This window comes from Salmo trutta, chromosome 14 (assembly GCF_901001165.1).
Source record: "Salmo trutta chromosome 14, fSalTru1.1, whole genome shotgun sequence".
NCBI classification, from domain to species: Eukaryota; Metazoa; Chordata; class Actinopteri; order Salmoniformes; family Salmonidae; genus Salmo; species Salmo trutta.
In genome coordinates, this window is record NC_042970.1 from 17,400,921 (window position 1) to 17,425,934 (window position 25,014).

A 25,014-nucleotide genomic window follows, 5' to 3' on the forward strand; every position below is an offset into this window, starting at 1 on the left:
GCTGATCCTCACCTCTGGGCCCCCACAAGGGTGCGTACTCAGCCCCCTCCTGTACTCCCTGTTCACCCATGACTGTATGGGTGTGGATTTCCATTTCCATCAAATCACGCCTCCAACTCAATCATCAAGTTTGCAGATGACACAAAATTAGTAGGCTTGATTAACAACAATGACGAGACAGCCTACAGGGAGGAGGTGAGGGCTCTGGGAGTGTGGTGCCAGGAAAATAACCTCTCACTCAATGTCAACAAAACAAAGGAGATGATTGTGGACTTCAGGAAACAGCAGAGGGAGGACCCCCCTATCCACATCGACACGACCTCAGTGGAGAAGTTCCTCGGCATACACATCACTGACAATCTGAAGTGGTCCACCCACACAGAGTGTGGTGAAGAAGGCGCAACAGCGCCTCTTCAAGCTCAGGAGGCTGAAGAAATTTGGCTTCACACCGAAAACCTTCAGACTTTTACAGATGCACAATTGAGAGCATCCTGTCGGGCTGCATCACCACCCGATACGGCAAGTGCACTGCCCGTAACTGCAGGGCTCTCCAGAGGGTGGTGCAGTCTGCCCAATGCATCTCCGGGGGCAAACTACCTGCCCTCCAGGACACCTACAGCACCTGATGTCACAGGAAGGCCAAAACGGGAAGGCCACTGCTTGTTCACCCCGCTACCATCCAGAAGAAGAGGTCAGTACAGATGCATCAAAGCTGGAACCAAGAGACTGAAAAACAGCTTCTATCTCAAGGCCATCAGTCTGTTAAATAGCACATTAAAGGCTGCTGCCTATGTACATAAACTTGAAATCACTGGCCACTTTAATAAATGGAACACTTGTCACTTTAATAATGTTTACATATTTTGTATTACTCATCTCATATGTATATAATGTATTCTATTATATTCTACTGTATCTTAGTCTACGCCTCTCTGACATTGCTCGTCCATATATTTATATTTTCCATTCCTTTACTTAGATTTGTTTGTATTGGGTATACAGTATGTTCTGAAATTGTTTAATATTACTTGTTAGATATTACTGCACTGCCAGAGCTAGAAACACAAGTATTTTTCCCTACACCCGCAATAACATCTGCTAAACACGTGTATGTGACCAATAAAATTTGATTGACAATGGATTTCCATTCAAAATTATTTTCCCCCTAATTCCTTAACCCTAAACCTAACCCTTAACCAAAACCCTAACTCTAACCCTAACCCCTAACCCTGATTTGTGAGCATAAAATTGCCTTTTTCCTTGTGGTGACTGGCGAAATGTTCCTACTTGTCAGACTTTTCCTTGTTTTACTATCCTCATGAGGACTTCTGGTCCCCACAAGGATAGACTTCTGGTCCCCACAAGGACAGACTTCTGGTCCCCACAAGGATAGCAACACCAAACACATACGCTAAAATAATAGGCAACTTAGTATTTGTATACATGACCCTAAGCATGATGGGATGTTAATTGTTTAATTAACTCAGCAACGACAACTGTGTGGAAGCACCTTTCAATATACTTTGTATCCCTAATTTACTCAAGTGTTTCCTTTATTTAGTCAGTTACCTATAGATAAAGCATTCTGTAGAGTGTGGGCATATTCTAAGAGATGATACATTTGAGAAGAGAGGGGTTTCCACTTTGAGGAGTCCCCCAAGAGGCTTGAGAGATGCTGACAAATTATAACGCTGTGTGTATCTACACTGCTGGGCTTGCACAATACTTCGGAGAAGTCACAATGAAATGAAGATATCTGCAAAAACAGAGACCAACAAGTATATCGTAAATCATTTGTCAAAATGTAAAAATTATGTAACTCATGGACTCACTCTGTGTACAATAATTGTGTTTAACATACTTTTTTAATGACTATGTAATTTCTGTACCCTGTGTTTGAAATTCACTGCTCAACTGAGGGACCTTACAGATAATTGTATGTGTAGGGTACAGAAATTACATAGTCATTAAAAAAGTATGTTAAACACAATTATTGTACACAGAGTGAGTCCATGCCATTTATTAAGTGAATTGTTACTCCTGAACTTATTTAGGCTTGCCATAACAAAAGGGTTGAATACTTATCGGCTCAAGACATTTTAACTTTTAATTTGTAATTAATTAGCAACAATTAAAAACAAACATTATTCCACTTTGACATTATGGGGTATGGTGTGTAAGGTCAGTGACAAAAAATCTCAATTTAATCCATTTTAAATTCAGGCTGTAACAACAAAATGTGAAAAAAAATCAAGGGGTGTGAATACTTTCTGAAGGCACTGTGCTAGCACATCCAATCACATGGCATAATTGCGCATCTCTAAATTCTTCCCAAAACACAAAAATCATCATGAACAAAAAATATATAATATGTTGATTCATCATCAAAGCGCTAGTGCAACAGTGTAATTATTCCCTTCAATGGGCATCCAGATTACAGAATATAAATAGAGCTTAATGACAAATGATTGGAAATGCTTACACACGCATTACTTTATTTGTGTATTGCTTACACATGCAATCCTTTATGTGTGTATTAGTGTCAGTGTTCTGAGCCAACAATTAAAACCCAACCAACCTCTTGGCTTTGTTCAAAGTAATATCTACACACTGCAAGATGGCAGGCCTCTGCACATTCTACACTGAACCCAGTGGCAGAGCCCCCTGGGATCCCCCTGCAGAGTCAGCGTGCTATAAAACAATATATATTCATCTAAACATAGGGAATAATTAAGACACGGGTGAACAACATGTGCAGTGTAGGCCTGCATCAACAGACAAAAGAACCCATCTATCATTACAATAGGGTTGCTAAGGTGTATTATAAGGACATATCAGTTAATCAGATCCTTCTGAGTTAAGAGCTCTATCAATGTTAATACTGCCGTGTTCATTCTGAGGAGGGGGGAGTTGTGTTTGTATCTTCATCATGCATTATCAGTGTCAATGCTTTCAATGAATATTAATCATGACAATCTGCTGCCTGATCATCTGGTATTAATAATACATGTAAAGTTTACTGTGACAACAATATGCATTTTTAATTACCGTGCTACAAACACAGGCAACAGCATCCTGGCGTGAACGATAAACAAACTTCAAACAAAGAGGTTACTAATAGCCGTGTTCAAAGTTTAATATATCCACAGATGCAAGGAGGATGTGACATGTGTGGAGCTGTTGGATAACCCATGGAGGGGTCAGAAAGAAATTTCTCAGTTTCTCTGAAAAATTGCTCCAGTTTCTCTGACTAGAGGTCCTAGCAGGTCCAACAGTCTGGTGAGCCTCAAAATAAGGCAAAATTACAAAACATCTCCACCCTAGATTTGGTCCAGTCAATGTCCACTGATTCATAGAACTAGGGTCTCCTCCAACAGACTGCCTCTCCGCACTGCTGAAAACAATGAACTCCATCCCACAGCCTACGTGAAAAACACCCCCTGAAAGTACTGCCACTCCAATTGTGTTAAAGTGCAGTGCTCCCAAGTTTGCTCCAGGCTACAATAATTCTCCTCCTCCCTACATTCTGTTCATGTACATGAGTAGACAGAGTGCACATGCTCTGTGTTCTCAAAGCTTAGGACAAAATGAACCAGGGGATACACAATGCAGCATCCCTTTTCTTAGTGGATGCGCACAAGTGATTTCAGTCTTGAGTGCCGCTAAAAGGTCTCTCTCCATTAGAAAATGGAGGTCAGCTGCATCCGGTCCAGGACTAAACACAGTAGTTGAGTAATACAAAGACCAAGGCTAGGTCACACAGGCAGCCCATTAATCTAGTGTGTTTTGAGAGAGAGCGGAAGTGACAGCCTTTCAGCCTCTCTGGCTTCTCTGACTGTGGGAGCCCAGTGAAGATCATTTGACTCTCCACTGCACATTTCTGGAAACACTAGCAGCACATTCAGAAAACAGAGAGTATTGTAACATCATCATTAAAATACCATTTCAACAATGCTAATAATATAATGTGTCTGCTCCAAATTACTGTGTTTTCTTATACGATTATAACACATCCCCAGCATGTTCCCAATACTAGAACATTGGCCTGTCAAAACAGGAAGTGCATCAGTAGAGACAGGCAGCTCCATGCTCAGCCTGTGTGCAGATCTGTCTGTGCTTCTATCTGGCTTGGCAGGCTGTGGCGTTCCTGATCTGCACCCACCCGTCTCCCTGCCTGTCTCTCTTCTGCTGACTAGCAGGAGCAGGTGGGCTCTGCATGCAGACATTGACCTTCGGCAAAAAAGAACACCCAATGTCAAAATATCATTGTTATTCCATAATGTCGCAAAATTGGTAATGATAATGTTAATTTAAATGACCACTTCAATCCATACCACAAGATCCACAAATGAAATTCGATGCTTCTGATTTAAAACCACATCAGCAAAGTATTAGTCTGTGTTATTGAACCTCAGTGTCTTTGACATAAAAGCATACTGATACTGCAAAAATATCACATATATATATTTTAAATTACAGGATCACTTATAAGCAAATGACTAGAAGGTGTAGGTTGATAAGATCTGTTTGGCCATTGGCTGCCCATCTCATTATGTCCTGGGCTAGACAGGCCTGAGTGTATGATGAGCAGATATCATTTAGATCTAGACATGATAAATAGATCAGAAGCATAGTGACGACAGATTTAGATCTGTCACATCCTGACCAGTAAAAGGGGTTATTTGTCATTGTAGTTTGGTCAGGGCGTGGCAGGTGGTGTTTGTTTTGTGTGTTTCGGTGTTTTTGGTTTAGGTTCTATGTTTTCTATTTCTATGTTTATACTCTAGTTTTCTATTTCTATGTTGGGGTTTTGGTAGGACTTCCAATTAGAGGCAGCTGGTTGTCGTTGCCTCTAATTGGAGGCCATATTTAGTTGGGGTTTGTTTCTCTTGTGTTTTGTGGGTGGTTGTTTTCCTGTATAGCCTGTGTTGCCTTACGGAACTGTTTCGTCGTTTTGTTTAAGTGTTCGCGTTACTTCAAATACCCACTGCGCCTTGGTCCAATCCTTACGACGCGTGTGACAAGATCGGAGAAATATTATAGCAAAAGCATAAAATATTTAGATCAGAGAATATTATAGCAAAAGCATAAAATATTTAGATCAGAGAATATTATTGCAACATCTTAAAAGATTTAGATCTAAGGAATATTATTGCAAAAACATTCAAAAATCCTGTGATTTATAGTTATTTATAAACTGGGTGGTTTGAGCCCTGAATGCTGAATGGCTGAAAGCTGTAGTATATCAGGCCATATACCACAGGTTATTTTTACTGCTCTAATTACATTGGTAACCAGCTTATAATAGCAATAAGGCACTTCAGGGGTTTGTGATATATAGCCAATATTTGTATTTGTATTTATTAGGGATCCCCATTAGCTGCTACCTTTGCTAAGGGCTGTGTCCTAGCCACGTTGCTTCGTGCTTAAGAACAGCCCTTAGCCGTGGTATATTGGCCATATACCACACCCCCTCGGGCCTTATTGCTTAAGGAGTTATTAATCATATCGAGAGCTTTCACTTAATCAAAGCTTTTCCAATACTGAACTGCAAACAAACTGGCCAAATCTGAAGGCACATATAGTAATAGATTGGAGACACAAGGAATCCAATATATTCCTGCCTCACCTACTTTCTAGGCCGCTACTGTACACCACAACATTTAATAGAACACTATGCACCACATAGAAAAGCAATGAGTGAAAGCAGTGCACTCCAATAACATTAACAGCACAGGAATCGTGATGGGCTCTTTTTTTTATTTTGTATTTTATTCCGCCTTTATTTAACCAGGTAGGCCAGTTGAGAACAAGTTCTCATTTACAACTGCGACCTGGCCAAGATAAAAGAAAGCAGTGCGACAAAAACAACAACATAGAGTTACACATAAATAAATGTACAGTCAATAACACAATAGAAAAGAAAAATTGAAAAATCTATGTACAGTGTGTGCAAATGTAGAAGAGTAGGGAGGTAGGCAATAAATAGGCCATAGATGTGAAATAATTACAATTTAGCATTAATACTGGAGTGATAGATGATGTGCAAGTAGAGATACTGGGGTGCAAAAGAGCAAGAGGACAAGTAATAATATAGGGATGAGGTAGTTGGGTGTGCTATTTACAGATTGACTGTGTACAGGTACAGTGATCGGTAAACTGCTCTGACAGCTGATTCTTAAAGTTAGAGAGGGAGAAATTAGTCTCCAGCTTCAGTGATTTTTGCAATTCATTCCAGTCATTGGCAGGAGAGAACTGGAAGGAAAGGCGGCCAAAGTTATTGTTGGCTTTGGGGATGACCAGTGCAATATACCTGCTGGAGCGCGTGCTACGGGTGGGTGTTGCTATGGTGACCAGTGAGCTGAGATAAGGCAGGGCTTTACCTAGCAAAGACTTGTAGATGACCCGGAGCCAGTGGGTTGGGCGACGATATGTCGTGAGGGCCAGCCAACGAGAGCATACAGGTCGCAGTGGTAGGTAGTATATGGGGCTTTGGTGACAAAATGGATGGCACTGTGATAGACTACATCCAGTTTTCTGAGTAGAGTGTTGGAGGCTATTTTGTAAATGACATCGCCGAAGTCAAGGATCGGTAGGATAGTACGTTTTATGAGGGTATGTTTGGCAGCATGAGTGAAGGAGGCTTTGCAGCGAAATAAGAAGCCGATTCTAGATTTAATTTTGGATTGGAGATGTTTAATGTGAGTCTGGAAGGAGAGTTTACAGTCTAACCAGACACCTAGGTATTTGTAGTTGTCCACATATTCTAGGTCAGAACCATCCAGAGTAACGATGCTAGTCAAGCGGGAGGGTGTGGGCAGCAATCGGTTGAAGAGCATGCACTTAGTTTTACTAGCATTTAAAAGCAGTTGGAGGCCACAGAAGGAGTTTTGAATGGAGTTGAAGCTCGTTTGGAGGTTTGTTAGCACAGTGTCCAAAGAAGGGCCAGATGTATACAGAATGGTGTCGTCTACATAGAGGTGGATTAGAGAACCACCAGCAGCAAAAGCGACATCATTGATAGACACAGAGAAAAAAGTTGGCCCAAGAATTGAACCCTGTGACACCCCCATTGACACTGCCAGAGGTCCGGACAACAGGCCCTCTGATTTGACACACTGAACTCTATCTGAGAAGGAGTTGGTGAACCAGGCGAGGAAATAATTTGAGAAGCAAAGGCTACCGAGTCTGCCGATAAGAATGCTGTGATTGACAGAGTCGAAAGCCTTTGCCAGGTCGATGAAGACGGCTGCACAGTACTGTCTTTTATCGATGGCAGTTATGATATCATTAAGGACCTTGAGCATGGCCGAGGTGCACCCATGACCAGCTCGGAAACCAGATTGCATAGTGGAGAAGGAACGGTGGGATTCGAAATGGTTGGTGATCTGTTTGTTAATTTGGCTTCTAAGATTTTAGAAAGGCAGGGCAGGATGGATATAGGTCTATAACAGTTTGGGTCTAGAGTGTCTCCCCCTTTGAAGAGGGGGATGACCGCGACAGCTTTCCAATCTTTGGGGATCTCAGACGATACAAAAGAGAGGTTGAAAAGACTAGTAAGAGGGGTTGCAACAATTTCGGCGGATACTTTTAGAAAGAGAGGGTCCAGATTGTCTAGCCCAGCTGATTTGTAGGGATCCAGATTTTGCAGCTCTTTCAGAACATCATCTGTCTAGATTTGGGTGAAGGAGAAGTGGGGGGGGGGGGGGGGGTAATTGGGCAAGTTGCTGCAGGGGGTGCTGAGATGTTGGGGTAGCCAGGTGGAAAGCATGGCCAGCCGTAGAAAAATGCTTATTGAAATTATAGTAGATTTATCGGTGGTGACACTGTTTTCTAGCCACAGTGCAGTGGACAGCTGGGAGGAGGTGCTCTTATTCTTCATGGACTTTACAGTGTCCCAAAACCTTTTGGAATTAGTGCTACAGGATGCAAATTTCTGTTTGAAAAAGCTAGCTTTAGCTTTCCTAACTGACTGAGTATATTGGTTCCTGACTTCCCTGAAAAGTTGCATAACGCCACAGGATGTTTTTGTGCTGGTCAAGGGCAGTCAAGTCTGGGGTGAACCAAGGGCTATATCTGTTCTTAGTTCTACATTTTTTGAACGGGGCATGCTTATTTAAGATGGAGAGGAAAGCCCTTTTGAAGAGCAACCAGGTATCCTCTACTGATGGGATCCTTCCAGGATACCCGGGCCAGGTCGATTAGAAAGGCCTGCTCACTGAAGTGTTTTAGGGAGTGTTTGACAGCAACGAGGGGTGGTTGTTTGACCCATTACGCACACGGGCAATGAGGCAGTGATCGCTGAGTTCCTGGTTGAAGACAGCAGAGGTGTATTTGGAGGGCAAGTTGGTCAGGATGATATCTAAGTGGGTGCCCATGGTTACAGATTTAGGGTTGTCCTTGGTATGTTCCTTGATAATTTGTGAGATTGAGGGCATCTAGCGTAGATTGTAGGACAGCCGGGATGTTAAGCATGTCCCAGTTTAGATCACCTAACAGTACAAACTCTGAAGATAGACGGGGGGCGATCAATTCACATTTGGTGTCCAGGGCACAGCTGGGGGCTGAAGGGGGTCTATAACAAGCGGCAACGGTGAGAGACTTGTTTCTGGGAAGGTGGATTTTTAAAAGTAGAAACTCGAAATGTTTGGGCATAGACCTGGATAGTATGACAGATCTCTGCAGGCTATCTCTGCAGTAGATTGAAACTCCGCCCCCTTTGGCAGTTCTAACTTCTCGGAAAATGTTATAGTTAGGCATGGAAATTTCAGGATTTTTGGTGGCCTTCCTAAGCCAGGATTCAGACACGGCAAGGACATCAGGGTTGGCGGAGTGTGCTAAAGCAGTGAATAAAACAAACTTAGGGAGGAGGCTTCTAATGTTACCCTGTTGGGGATAGGGGGCAGTATTTGCACAGCCGGATAAAAAACGTACCCGATTTAATCTGGTTACTACTCCTGCCCAGTAACTAGAATATGCATATAATTGTTTGATGTGGATAGAAAACACCCTAAAGTTTCTAAAACTGTTTCAATGGTGTCTGTGAGTATAACAGAACTCATTTGGCAGGCCAAAACCTGAGAAGATTCCAAACAGGAAGCGCTCTCTCTGACCATTTCATGGCCTTCTTGATCATCTCTAACCAAAACAGGGGATCTCTGGCATGACGTGACATTTTCTAACGCTCCCATAAGGCGCCAGAAAGCTGAATGGTGGCTTTCCAGGTCCTGGCTGAAAAACATTAGCGCATTTTGTAAGTGGTCGATCAGAGGACAATGAGACTGAGGCGCGTGCCCGAGCCGACACCATGTTTACTTTCTCTCTCTTTGAACGAAAACAACCACTCCCGGTCGGAATATTATCGCTTTTTTACGAGAAAAATGGCATAAAAATTGATTTTAAACAGGGGTTGACATGCTTCGAAGTACGGTAATGGAATATTTCAATTTTTTTTGTCACGAAACACGTCGGGCGCGTCACCCTTATTTACCCTTCGGATAGTGTCTTGAACGCATGAACAAAACGCCGCTATTTGGATATAACTATGGATTATTTGGGACCAAACCAACATTTGTTATTGAAGTAGAAGTCCTGGGAGTGCATTCTGACGAAGAATACCAAAGGTAATCAAACTTTTCTAATAGTAAATCGGAGTTTGGTGAGTACCACACTTTGTGGGTGTCAAAATAGCTAGCCTGTGATGGCTGGGCTATCTACTCAGAATATTGCAAATTGTGCTTTCACCAAAAAGCTATTTTAAAATCGGACTTAGCGAGTGCATGAAGGAGTTCTGTATCTATAATTCTTAAAATAATTGTTATGTTTTTTGTGAACGTTTATCATGAGTAATTTAGTAAATTCACCGGAAGTGTTCGGTGGGAATGCTAGTCACATGCTAATGTAAAAAGCTGGTTTTTGATGTAAATATGAACTTGATTGAACAAAACATGCATGTATTGTATAACATAATGTCCTAGGATTGTCATCTGATGGAGATCATCAAAGGTTAGTGCTGCATTTAGCTGTGGTTTGGGTTTATGTGACATTATATGCTAGCTTGAAAAATGGGTGTCTGATTATTTCTGGCTGGGTACTCTGCTGACATACTCTAATGTTTTGCTTTCGTTGTAAAGCCTTTTTGAAATCGGACAGTGTGGTTAGATTAACGAGAGTCTTGTCTTTAAAATGGTTTAAAATAGTCATATGTTTGAGAAATTGAAGTAATAGCATTTCTAAGGTATTTGAATAACGCGCCACGGGATTCCACTGGCTGTTGAGTAGTTTGGACGCAAGCGTCCCACTGGCCCAGAGAGGTTAACATGCATGAAACCAAGGCTTTTACGGTTACAGTAGTGAACAAATGAGAGTGCCTGAGGAATGGGAGTGATGCTGAGGGTTGCAGGGCCTGGATTAACCTCTACATCACCAGAGGAACAGAGGAGGAGTAGGATAAGGGTACGGCTAAAGGCTAAAAGAACTGGTCGTCTAGTGCGTTCGGAACAGAGAGTAAAATGAGGTATTGAAGCCCAGGAATTTTCTGATGGATCTCTTCAGCTAGCCGGGAGATGGGCCTAGCTCGAGGCTAGCTCCAGGCTAACTGGTCTTTGCTTCGGGACAGAGACGTTAGCCAGGAGTAGCCACTCGGATAGCAGCTAGCTAGCTGAGCTGATCCGGAGGAAAGATTCAGAGCTTGCGGTAGGAATCCGGAGATGTGGTAAAGAAAAAGCAGTCCAATATGCTCTGGGTTGATATCAAGCTGTGCAGACTGGCAGGAATTGACCTGGCTGAGGCTGGCTGATGTTCGAGTTAATGGTGATGACCGCTAGCAGTGGCTAACTGACTACTAGCTAGTAGCTAGTTAGCTGGCTAGCTTCTTTATAATACATTGAGTTACAGAATATACAGTACATGATTCATGTTATGCCCCACCTAAACTGTTTGAAAACACTGGTTCAGATGATGCCTCGTCCATGGATTCTATGCCAAGAAGGGCAGGATAAAAAACAGAGAAAATATTTCATGGCTGCACCCTATCCTTTTATCATATACACTTGAGGTCAATCAATATAAATGAGAGGGATTTGTGTTCAAAGCACATGTGAGAAAGAAGACAGTATATCAATGCAATCATTCCAAGGAGTCAAGGAAACATCCATCTATTGATTGGATTGTACCATAACCACACTTCCAGACAGCCAACTCTACATCAATCTCTTAGCTTATTAAATAAAGCGACCATTAAGGCAAGCAATATTATAATCATACAAGCAGCTGTCATTTCACTTAAGCAATATTTTCTATACCTTTGAATAAAGACGAAGAGAATTTATCATACATAAGCCTAAATAATGTTACACGAGAAGGAAAAACACATTGCAGTTAAGTTAATATTTTTTTCAACACTGAAAGCTGAAATGTTGTCATCATAATGGTTAGCAACAACACTGTATTCAGTGCAGAAGCACAAGCCTGCTACCCAAGCTTGGTGTTGAGAACACAACAGAACTGAGCTGAATGTTGTTTTCCAGGATTGTTATTTTCTCCTTGCAGAGCAGATTACATGTAATGTATTCCTCAAGGGATGAAATCCCCACTGGCATTGAGGGATTTGTGTTTATGTACTGGGGCACGGGAGACTGGGGACATGACGTGTGACTGGTGTCCAGCAGAGAGGAACGAGGTGCTTAAACACAGCCAAATAGATAGCATAGCAGAAAAGACACCTAGAAATATACTCCCCTCATACACACCAGACAACGACAACAACAACTCAACGCTACTTACTGCACACTCTGAGAAGTGAAGCTTCTGTCCTTCACGGTTCCCTCGAATATGACGTGTGTTTGTGTATTCCCATTCACACTGGCAATGGGCCTCTCCTATAGGTCTTTCTATAAACTAAAGTGTAAGTGAGGATTTCCTACGCTGGACAACTTGTTACACCTGTTGATACAGTGAGGGAAAAAAGTATTTGATCCCCTGCTGATTTTGTACGTTTGCCCACTGACAAAGAAATGATCAGTCTATAATGTTAATGCTAGGTTTATTTGAACAGTGAGAGACAGAATAACAACAAAACATCCAGAGAAACGCATGTCAAAAATGTTATAAATTGATTTGCATTTTAATGAGGGAAATAAGTATTTGACCCCTCTGCAAAACATGACTTAGTACTTGGTGGCAAAACCCTTGTTGGTAATCACAGAGGTCAGACGTGTCTTATAGTTGGCCACCAGGTTTGCACACATCTCAGGAGGGATTTTGTCCCACTCCTCTTTGCAGATCTTCTCCAAGTCATTAAGGTTTCGAGGCTGACGTTTGGCAACTCGAACCTTCAGCTCCCTCCACAGATTTTCTATGGGATTAAGGTCTGGAGACTGGCTAGGCCACTCCAGGACCTTAATGTGCTTCTTCTTGAGCCACTCCTTTGTTGCCTTTGCCGTGTGTTTTGGGTCATTGTCATGCTGGAATACCCATCCACAACCCATTTTCAATGCCCTGGCTGAGGGAAGGAGGTTCTCACCCAAGATTTGACGGTACATGGCCCCATCCATCGTCCCTTTGATGCGGTGAAGTTGTCCTGTCCCCTAGCAGAAAAAAAACCCCAAAGCATAATGTTTCCACCTCCATGTTTGATGGTAGGGATGGTGGTCTTGGGGTCATAGGCAGCATTCCCCCTCCTCCAAACACAGCGAGTTGAGTTGATGCCAAAGAGCTCCATTTTGGTCTCATCTGACCACAACACTTTCACCCCGTTGTCCTCTGAATCATTCAGATGTTCATTGGCAAACTTCAGACAGGCATGTATATGTGCTTTCTTGAGCAGGGGGACCTTGCGGGCGCTGCAGGATTTCAGTCCTTCACAGCGTAGTGCAGTGGTTCTTAACCTGGGTTCAATCGAACCCCAGGGGTTTGGTGAGTCAGTCTCAGGGGTTCGGCGGAGGTCAAGACACACACCCGACTCATATGATTCGTGATGACACGCCCCGCTTGGCCATCATTGGCTGCAGGTGATCACGCAACATCGCTTGGCCTATCTGTGCTGCTGGGAATTTGGCGCGCTCAGTCGTCGAATTGTGACTGTCGTGATGGTACGTCGTGTGATTTCTTTCTTAATATTTTAATCCCTTCATACTAACTATGTCGAGCAAAAAAAGAAAGTGGTCGGACGAATATGTACAATATGGATTCACATGTATAACGGAACGTGATGAGAGTCAGCGTCCTAACTGCATGATTTGCAATGCCAAGTTGAGCAATTCTAGTCTAGCACCGGCAAAACTAAGAGAACACTTCCTTAAGCTGCATGGAGATGGACAATACAAGAACACAACGCTCGCTGAATTCAAGGTGAAGAGAGACATTTTTCCAATTAAGAAGGGTTCGGTGAATGCGCATATGAAACTGGTGGGGGTCAGTACCTCCGACAAGGTTAAGAACCACTGGCGTAGTGTGTTACCAATTGTTTTCTTGGTGACTATGGTCCCAGCTGCCTTGAGATCATTGACAAGATCCTCCCGTGTAGTTCTGGGCTGATTCCTCACCGTTCTCATGATCATTGCAACTCCACGAGGTGAGATCTTGCATGGAGCCCCAGGCCGAGGGAGATTGACAGTTCTTTTGTGTTTCTTCCATTTGCGAATAATCGCACCAACTGTTGTCACCTTCTCACCAAGCTGCTTGACGATGGTGTTGTAGCCCATTCCAGCCTTGTGTAGGTCTACAATCTTGTCCCTGACATCCTTGGAGAGCTCTTTGGTCTTGGCCATGGTGGAGAGTTTGGAATCGGATTGATTGATTGCTTCTGTGGACAGGTGTCTTTTATACAGGTAACAAGCTCAAATTAGGTGCACTCCCTTTAAGAGTGTGCTCCTAATCTCAGCTCGTTACCTGTATAGACACCTGGGAGCCAGATATCTTTCTGATTGAGAGGGGGTCAAATACTTATTTCCCTCATTAAAATCGAAATCAATTTATAACATTTTTGACATGCGTTTTTCTCAATGTTTTTGTTGTTATTCTGTCTCTCACTGTTCAAATAAACCTACCATTAAAATTATAGACGGATCATTTCTTTGTCAGTGGGCAAACATACAAAATCAGCAGGGGATCAAATACCTTTTTCCCTCACTGTAAGTCATTAATAATAAATCAGCATTTTTTTTATGTCATTACATTAAGATATAAGGGGGAAACATAGCTATATACAATCTAATTCACAAATTTATTTAAAAGCTATGTTTAACAGTTTCTCATGGTAAGACAGATTTTTCCAAAATTGTGTGTGACAAAAAACATTATTTTTCTGTCCTTGCATTTATGGCAGTGTAAGTTGTCATTATATCATCTATTACGTATCAATCAGATAAATTAGACATTGAACTTGAATCCTGTAAGAACCTGGATCTAGCTGTCGGACAGTTTTTTGTATATAGATCTCAGAAATGCAGTGTAACTACGTAACATTTCGTGTCTCCTTATGTTACGGGTTGAAAGCAGTTTTCATAGACAGTCAAATCCCCCAAAACGTGGTTTCTTCAATAATTATGCATAATACTTGTTGGATGCACATTTGGTGTCACACTGTTTATTTACGCTGTGATATTTTCACACATCATCATCTGATCAAGGAAGGAATTTTCTGAGTGACAGTCAAGTGACAAACAGCTGTTGTGATAGTGCATGCGATGCAACAACAGCCCAAGTGCTGGAAAAAAAGGTGTTCGTGAGGAAAGTCCAGAATATTTTGGTGTCTCATTCGTTACGCCGGTGAAGACAGTTGTGCATAGATCAATGTTGGATATAATATCCCTAAAGAATTGATGTTGATCATCTGTTGTAGTCTGCTTGATTTACAGCAGGGTCGTATTAGATTTAACTGAAAAAACATCAAGGTAATGAGTTAATATTTTCATGTGTTTTTGTGCCTCGGATTGGACACCGAGTCTACTGTGCACAATTGTGTAGGATAGACTATTGTGCAACACCAAACGCTATTCCTATAAACTATTCTAAATTTCATGACAATAATTTACATAGTTTAGTGGGCTTCTTCACATCATGATCTGGTAATGAAATAACATGACAAATACATTTTGCTTTCCATGTTACACCTGCAATTTGAAACAATACAAGGGGCTTGAAGTAGCCTACTTGAATTTGGAGCTCAGAAATTCAAGTACTAGTATAGGCCTACCTTGAAAATCAGACATTCCCTCAATTTGGTGCTTGAATTATTGTATTAAGGCCTTGTAATTATTGTAGCCAGTTTATAAGTTCTCCTGCATCCTTATATTTATTCTTGATTACATTTTTTATCCATTTTTGTGAGTTATGTGGCCACTTTCAATTGTTTCAATTGTTGCGCTACTCTGTTGTGGTAAAAACATGTGGGGTTATGATTAGCATGACAGCATCTAATGCTGGCTTCAACTTGGCCTCCCATAAAAATTTGTCCATTACAAAAGGAAACTGGTTTTTGGTTACTTTCTCATTATAAAAACAGCGATGGTGAGATTCAAATCGGAGATTAATGCTACCGCTATTCATGGCTTTATTATGTGTGCCTGCATCCGCCACATAGGCTACAGAAAAATAGCCATGCATGCATACAATTGATTTAGTCAGCCAAGTCCACATTATTCTCACATATTTTAGAATGTAATAATAATTTCAATATCAATGCATTGGCAAGGCCTAAAAAATGCATTATTCTTAAAGTGCTAATGGCCTACTTTTAAAAAACATTTTTGCATGTTTTTTCTTTGGGGGGGGTCTATATTAGGCCCTATACGTACAATCATATACAGTGAGTTATACAACTGTATAACATTAAGGTCCTTGACAATTATAATTAAGAGCTTGAAAAAGTCCCTGAATGTCCTTGAATTTGACTTGCCAATGTCTGTATGAACCTAAAGGATGTATAGTCCTAGACTTATGTTGTTGTGCAGGTGGAGTTATTTGCATATATTCCTCTAAGTACACATGTGGAACTGTATACAAATACTTTATCAAGGGAGTGAAGTAGCACTGTCTCTGTATGTCTGGTAATGGAGAACAATACAATTCTTGCAACATGTCTAGTAGTGTATGTCTGTATGAAAGACTCTTCCTTGTACTTGATTTTCATATTGGGAAGGTCAATAACACCATCACAGTATATTCAGGAAATGCATGCGTCTCACCTGTGAGTGTCATTAGTATGGTAGGAAGATGTGCAATCAGTGCTATTGCAAATGGCTGTGGCAAATTACATTCTGTGGGTATTGATCCTCTGGCAATAGCCAGGGTGTAAAAAATGTGTTTCAATACAATATTTAAGAGTTAACAAGTCAGGAGTTTATTTATGGAGATTATAAAATGTGCCATCCACTCACTGATCAGATTATACATAAGCCCTGACAGCAAAAACCCTCTGAAATACGGAGTCATAGATGACCTGTAAATGCATTTCAGTAAACATTCCGCTGGTGTGTACGTCGCTAACCCACAAGTTGTAGGGTACACACACACACACACACACACACACACACACACACACACACACACACACACACACACACACACACACACACACACTCCCACACACACACTCCCTCGCTCCCTTGCCAGTAGATCATATAGCTCAATCTGCATTTTTGAGCCCACTAAGTATGCACTCTCCAGCACAGGGAGCTTGTGGACAGCTGTCTGCTACTTATGGGTCCCCTGACAGCCACTCTGGCAGACAGAGGCTCAGCGGAGCCCTGGGGATACACTGGCACTGAGGGTCCTCAAGGCTGGTACCCATGGCCTGGCCCACCAACATACGGTAATGAATAAGGCCAAGGATGTGCTGGAATTCTCATCTAATACTGCACCACCCACATACAGGATTTGTGAGATACAGTGTGGCATGATAACAGATTGTTCTCATCATCACATGTCATAGGTTGTCACCATCTTGAAGAGAGACACCCCTCGTCGTGTCAAACGAGTGACATACAATGGCTAATTATCTGATGGATCCAGGGTTCGTACTAACCATTACATCCCACTGGTGTGGCATCACCTCAGTATGCACTCATGGCTTGCCTACATACTATATACAGGTGTATATGGCCAGTTTATCACAGCAAGAAAATAATCCAGCAGCAATAGGAAATGTGGATTATAATGAATGGACATTTCTGTAGGGGTTGATACATTTTTAGTTAGGATAAATCAAGTTTGATATTTATAGTGGAAATGACACATTTTAGAAGCCTTTTTAAACCTTTAATACACTACAATTGCAACAGAGTGATCAAGTTAAGATAGCACATCTCCATTCCGTGTATTTATGAGCTACTACAGTCGGTGCCTCTCGTTTTATTATTACACCACAAAGACAGCAACATAATACAACTTAGAAGTACAAAGTCTTCCTTCTGTACAAACCCAGCACATCAGCTAAGTGGCAAGAACCCCGCAAAGACACTCACGATAACCGACTGCGCCAGCACAGGGAAATACTCTGAGGCATACTATTTTGTTTTGTTCCTAGCATATGACTTATCAGACGCTAACTTTGAAATGAATTTCATCTGATCTTCAAGGACAACAGTGGAAAACCTTGCATGAACAAACAATGGAAACCTATTTTCCATGAAGAAACGTTCCGTCAATAGAATGCCTCCAACAGGAAGTAAACTAACATTCTAGGGTAAAAATATTTTAACCACTATCTTTGAGATGAAATATCACCTTCGAGTTCAGCATAACTGTATGCTTTCTGAAACAACATTGTGACAATAAAACTGATGTTCCACTTCTCATTACTAAGAAGACAAGTAACTCACAGAGAAACACTTTTAATTGACAGGCTGAGATGGTACCGTGCATCAGTAGTGAGTCACAAGCCTCGAGGTGGCCTCTATTAGATGTATGAACATGTCTGACGAGTTTGAAATGTTTTCTCTCCTGTCTTTGACAAGAAGTAATAGCTTTATTAAAACACAAACTAAAGTGGAGATGTCATCCCCAAACAGGGTCTTCCAGCCAGCAGCCAGCCATCCACTGAATACATTAGATAAGGAATTATCAACACTGAAAATATGAGGGTAGATCAGGTTACTATTAATAATGTCTGTATTTCTAGATGGAGGACTATGATAAATGTTAGTGGGAAGGGTTGAATTCTAACTTGTTTCAGGCAGTTTTCTGCACCTTTGTTTCAGCTTAGACACATTGGCACCAAAATATGAAATATGCACATCTGAAATTCTAATTGGCCATGGAGCCTGCCAAGCTTTTGTTAGGAACAATCCCAACAGGCTACAAACTACAAATTGCTACAGACTTTTTTTTATCACAGATTCTTCCTCTGCAACTGCGTATGCTTAGGGACTGTACAACTGAAAATGGGACCTCTCTGAAATGAAAATGGATAGCCATCACTTCAGTAAAATATACGCTTGAAAAGAAAAATAGTGACCCACCGTATACCCAAAATAGTAATTAAAACATAAAGTGGATAGCAGAGAACAAGCCTACCATTTACCCTCACGCCTAGGACAAACTAGAGCATTAGATATACCATTTTATAAACTGTTCTTTGTTTTGTAAGCATTACATGGCAAAGTAGCCAGAAGGTTGTGGATTCGCAGACCACCGTGGACAGGCGTGGGGGAGGGGGGGTATCTCCTTTATAATAAAAGCACTGCATGAATCTATCATCTTATTAGCGTCCCGAGAAAAAAATGCCCTTTTATAAACACATTTCATGCAATTCTACTTCACATGACTGGAAACAAGCAGAATCTTTTTTTAATACATCAACAGAGCATGACAACGAATGAGCGCATGCTGCAGTACCGGAGATATATTTATTTCTATACAGGCTGTTGTTAAAAAGAAGATAGTCAACTTTAGCACTGTTCCAAATGTAGACTATCAAGTGTAAAATTTGACAGCAAAAGAACCAGTTACAACTGAAGTATCTGATCATCAATGAATCGAGGAAAAAACGCATATCATCAGGTAGGTCTATATGCACTTGTAAAAAAAAATATTTCAGAAACTATCATTTTCTATTTTATTTTATTACATGATATTGTTGTTTCAAAATAGATTTCTGTTGACTGTGATTACGTCATCTCCTAGGCTAAATTAACAAACGAGGACTTCATAGCTCACCGCATGATCCTCCAACCAAAGACTGGCCAAGCTCGTGTATCTAAAAGTTAATTCAAAGGCACTGTAGAATGACTGTATAGCCTAATAAAGCATTTTTTGATTCACTACTATTTAATTCTAGGTAATTATTTAGAAATGTTTATGCAAATGTACATTTCATTTTATACAGCCTAAATGTGAAATGTATAAGTATGTTGTTTAAGTGCTGTTGTTGATGTGTTGTTGAAATGATGAGCTCTCCTGCCAACCTGAGCACTCCTGCCAACCTGTAGCATTTAATGCTTCACAATTTATTTACTAAATGGCAGGCTATAGCCTTTAAAGAGTAAAAATATAGCGTAAATAATAAATTCCTTCTTGCTTGTTCCTGACTGATTTAGAGTTAGCCTGTTGAAATGTTGAACTTCAATTGATAGTGATAGACTCACATTACTTCCCAAGCAAAGTACATTTTTTGTCTCCTAGGCTATTGAAGGTTGTAGCGCAGCCTCAATGTCATAGAGACAAACCAAAGCTATCCCATATGCGTTGGAGTCTTTCCCCAGCATTTTTCAGCTTGTTTCTAGCATTGAGGACTAAAGTGTCATTATACTGTAGATCTCTTTATATAATCAGGTTCAGAAATGTTTTTATAAATTAAAAAGGGGTAGGCCTAGCCATTTTCTTTAATAAAGCCACAATACCCTCACATTCCTCCTCAATTTGAGCCCTGGTTTTAACTTAACACACCAAGCCCTTCACTGACACAGTAGAGGTGTGTGGGTAAAATCACTTGGGAAGCCAGAAACAAAATCCATATTACAACCTATGTGCTGTATTAATTGCGATTTTGCTCTATAACCTATTAGTTCATATGCCTTGCGACCGTGATATATAGGCCTGAAGGCCATGACAATAAGTAGTCACAGCGGCAGAATAAATTCAACCACACCTTTGTTTCATTACAAAACCAGAGAGCAACATCTGTCCGGTGAAGTCCACAAAGCATATTGCATATAACAAACAGTTACATGACCTACAGCATGGTTAAGAAAGTTAATGTTTCTGACATTTTCGGACCACTAAACAGCTATTGATTTAGAACCACTGAGAGTTACCGCAAGTCGCAAAGAAGAAAGGAGCTGCGTCCACTATTCCAGGACCATTTCAACTTCAACATTTCAACAAATCACCTATGCTTGTCCCAATAAAAATGAGCTAAATATGATGTGGCTGTCCATGTTTCTGATTTTGAGTGCGTGTGCGTTCGTGCAAGTAGAAAATCATGTTGAATACCCTACTTGTAGACAAATGACAATGCCACCTTCCTCTCTTTCATGTTGATGAAACGGTCTGTCGCTCTGTCATACAGTACACATTTATATTTTTTGTTGGCTACCTGGCTGAAATGCTTGCTCGTTAGCCTAACTTAATTTCATGGGCAATGTTAGCTAGTTAACATTAGCCTTCTACATCTAGCTACATAGGCACTGTAGATGGATAGCCAAAGGTTGCTTTAGGGCGCCCGAGTGACGCAGTGGTCTAAGGCACTGCATCTCAGGGCTAGAGGCGTTACTACAGATCCCGGTTTGATCTTGGGCTGTATCACAACCGACCATGATTGGGAGTCCCAAAGGGGGGTCCACAATTGGCCCAGCATCACCTGGGTTAGGGCAGGGTTTGGCTGGGGTAGGCCATCATTGTAAAATAAGAATTAGTTCTTAACTGACTTGCATGGTTAAATAAAAATAAATAAAACAAACATATTAAACTTCTATCCTCTCAGGCCAGGGGCACAATGTATGAACTAACAGTTGGATCATTTACATTTTACATTTTTTACATTTAGCAGATGCTCTTATCCAGAGCGACTTACAGTAGTGAATGCATACATTTCATACATTTTTTTCCTGTGCTGGCCCCCCATGGGAATCAAACCCACAACCCTGGTGTTGCAAACACCATGCTCTACCAACTGAGCTACAGGGAAGGCTTCAGATCAGAATTGCCATTGTAATCATTGGTCAGTACAGAGAATTAAGTAAAACCACAAGTCCAAATCCCTATCTCCATCCATGGCTAATTTAGGAAAGTGCCAATTTTATCTAGCTAGCTAGCCACTGGAGGACAACTACACAACAAGATGCAACAATTAAAGTTGTTTCTGTCAATGATGTATGCTCTCGATGCGATTAGATAGGAGTGACGCCAAATCCAAACTGGCTTCCCTTGACACTTTGTTTTGGCACGCCAGGACCATTCACAGCGGAGCTCACTCAGTCGAGCTCAACGCTGATTGGCTATTATTATCAACTTTTTTTATCAAGGGAGGCCAAATGCTATCTGCATTCAATACTACTTCTGGCAACAGTGTCATACTTTTTTGGACCAGACAGCATGAGATAGACGACATAATTAAACTAGGATGGTGAATCGTTCTAAAAAGTTTAGTTTGAATATTTATTTTTCTCGAAAAACAAGCAATCTGCATCTTAAAAAAAAAAAACAACAACCATAAATAAATGTAAAATGTAATGATTTCATAAAATCGGCAGGATAAAAAGACAACACATTGCTGTTGAACCAGTCTTCGTTATAGTAGGCCTAGGGGTAAGGGTAGTTACGGAGGCCTTGTGTTTTGACCATATCAAACGTAAAACAAGCAATTGTTACAGAAAAATAACTTCTAAATACAAAGTGCATGGACACAAGTAGCCTACATCATGGAGGTTGTTTTATGCACATCCAAAACAGGAGCTGCATGTTTAAAATTTGTATTTTATATCTATTTTTTTATTTAACCTTTATTTAACTAGGCAAGTCGGTTAAGAACAAATTCATATTTACAATGACGGCCTACCAAAAGGCAAAAGGCCTGCTGCGGGACGGGGGATGGGATTAAAAATAAAAATAAATGAAATAGAAAAATAGGACAAAACACACATCACGTGAAGAGAGACAACACAACATTACATAAAGAGAGACCTAAGATAACAACATAGCATGGCAGCAACACATGACAACACAGCATGGTACTGTAGCAACACTACATGACAACAACATGGTACTATAGCAACACAACATGGCAGCAGCACAACATGGTAGCAGCACAAAACAGGGTACAAACATTATTGGGGACAGACAACAGCACAAAGGGCACGAAGGTAGAGACAACTATACATCACGCAAAGCAGCCACAACTGTCAGTAAGAGTGTCCATGATTGAGATTAAGAGATTTTGATAAAACTGTCCAGTTTTAAGTGTTTATTGCAGCTCGTTCCAGTTGCTAGCTGCAGCGAACTGTAAAGTCGAGCGAACCAGAATGTGTGTGCTTTGGGGACCTTTAACCGAATGTGACTGGCAGAACGGGTGTTGTATGTGGAGGGAGTGAGGCCTGCCTAAAATATTTAGATAAAAAGGGAATGTCAGCTCCCTGTTTTGCTCCTCTCAAAATGGATCTTTTAATAATTGGTGATTAAGATTTATTTTGAGTCTCATGAGCCAGACCGTTTCTAAGTGTACAGGCACCAAAAGCACATTACTCTTGTTTCATGTGCATATGGGCAGGGTACGTCACAGCTGGATAGGCTGCGTTTCCGCTGTCAAAATTCATGCCATAACCAACCGCTAAAACCAGATTTTGGTTTGTCTTAAATATCCCTACCAATGCTGCCTGAAAATAGTAATTTCAATTATGTTTTTAAGGACACACCTCAAATATTTCCACCCCTCCCATCTAAACGCAAGCAAGCTGATATAAGAAAGGTCTAAGGTACTCCTGACCTGGGTTCGATCCCAGGCTGTGTTGCAACCGGGAGTCCCATAGGGCGGCACACAATTGTCGAAGTTAGGGGAGGGTTTGGCTGGGAGGGCTTTAATTGGCATATCGTGCTCTAGCGACTCCTTGTGGTGGGCTGGGCACCTCCAGGCTGATTTTGGTTGTCAGTTGAATGGTGTTTCCTCCGAAACATGGCGGGTCATGTTTCGGGAAGACGCATGACTCGCCCTTCGTCTCTCCCGAGTTTGTTGGGGAGTTGCAGCGATAAAACAAGATCGTAATTGGATCGCAATTGGATATCATGAAAAAGGGGGTACAATACAAAAAAAGAAGACAAATTACCAATCCTTGCGCAAAAGTTTAAAAATAGCAGAGAGCTGGCTTTAACAGGTTGAAATTGGCAACAAACATGAGTTTGACACTAGCATCGTCTTAACACCAGCCAAAAATAGAGCCCATTAATTTGGCTGTCAAGCAAGTAGGCCTAACTCTTATTTCTTGAATAGGAATAAATAGGCTCTAACACAAAGCCCTCTTGTTGTTAGTAGCCTAAAGTCTAAAATAAAGACTGTTTAAATCAATTAGGCCTTCTTGAATTAGCCTACTTTCAACACCCATGCACTGTCCATCTCCACAGCTGCTGCTTCATAGTAATGTAAGTTATATAAATAACTTGAAAATGGCTTATTGTGAGGTCAATAGCGCTGATAAATAGCTTCATTGAGGGCAACAAAACATTGTTTTTATTAAAATCAATTACAGCAGTAGCAAGCTTATCTCCGGTCCTCCTTTACATTTTCGCGCTCTCTATCTCGTGCACAGATATTGCATTTTTTGGACGAAGCCTGTGACACGCCTTCTAAGGCAGCACCAAGCGTGGTCCTCCCCCATTTTTCTCCAGGTAACAATTTTGACCTCTGCCTTACTGTACTTTCAGTTTTTTTCACTGCAGGGCTAGTAAGTGAATTTATGACATCTGTGAGAGAGGTTTGAATGGGTGAGGCAAAGCTGGTGTTACATTTAATTGTTTCTGAAAGAGATGGAAGCCATCACATCTGATCCATCTGCCAAAACAAGACAGAATGTGCCAAAAGACAAAGGTGACAGCCAAAATGATAGTGCATAAGTGATTGGAAATCTGTGGATACCCTATTTTTCCAGATGTGTGCCTACAGTAGCAGTTAATGCTTATAGTCATAGCATGAGAAAATGCACTGTCATTATAATGGTGTTACTGTGACAGAACTCAGAAATATATAATTCCATGCCTGGCTAAAGCGAATTGTTTTAATTTCTACCAGTTTTCTCTCACAGAAATATTCAAATACTCAAATAACAAGAAAACATTTTGGTAGGCCTACTTGTCAAGCTTTGTCATGTTGGCTGCACATTCAGTTCAGATATTTCAGAAATATTGAGCGGGTACAAATGTTCAAAAGATAAATTCTATTTGTTTTATTTTAGTAAGCTTATGAATAAGTAACACCAGACACCCTTTTCAGCTAAAGGGAATACAAACTTATCCTCTTCACTTCTGAGTATTATTCACTTTCTAAGAAGTGGTGAGAACTAAAGCAATTCATTTTTCTCTTTTGACCTGTTAACAATTTATGAACATCTGTGTGACATAAAATAGAAAATACAATAGAAGCAACATGCTGTATGCTTCACCATGGAACTAGACAGAAATTCAATTTGCTTTTAAAAAGTAATTAATTATAGTTTTATCATGTAAGGATATTCAGTAAAACTGAAAATTACAATTTTCAGTTCTGATGCGTTTATAATGTGAAAGAAACTGACATCAACCAACAGTATTTTGATGAGAAAACATGTTTTGGATATGAAGCTAATAAAGTGCTTATAATTGAGAAACACTGTCAACACCAGTAATACGCTGCAAATACACATGCTACTCTCTTAATGAATAAAAGTAATCACACTGATATAGGAAATTATAAAATATAAATAATATATTCAATTTAGCAGAAGCTTTTATCCAAAGTGACTTACAGTTTTGCGTGCATACCACAGCTGGTTGGTGGCACCTTAATTGGGGAGGACAGGCTCATTGTAATGGCTGGAAGGGAATTAATGG

The 25,014-nt window shown here is 40.8% G+C and overlaps 1 protein-coding gene across 3 annotated transcripts in view; it reads right to left on the reverse strand.

The window, feature by feature from the left end:
• LOC115207538 (contactin-4-like) overlaps positions 1-25,014 on the reverse strand; it is a 242,940-nt gene that overhangs the window by 96,449 nt on the left and 121,477 nt on the right. The window lies entirely within an intron of this gene.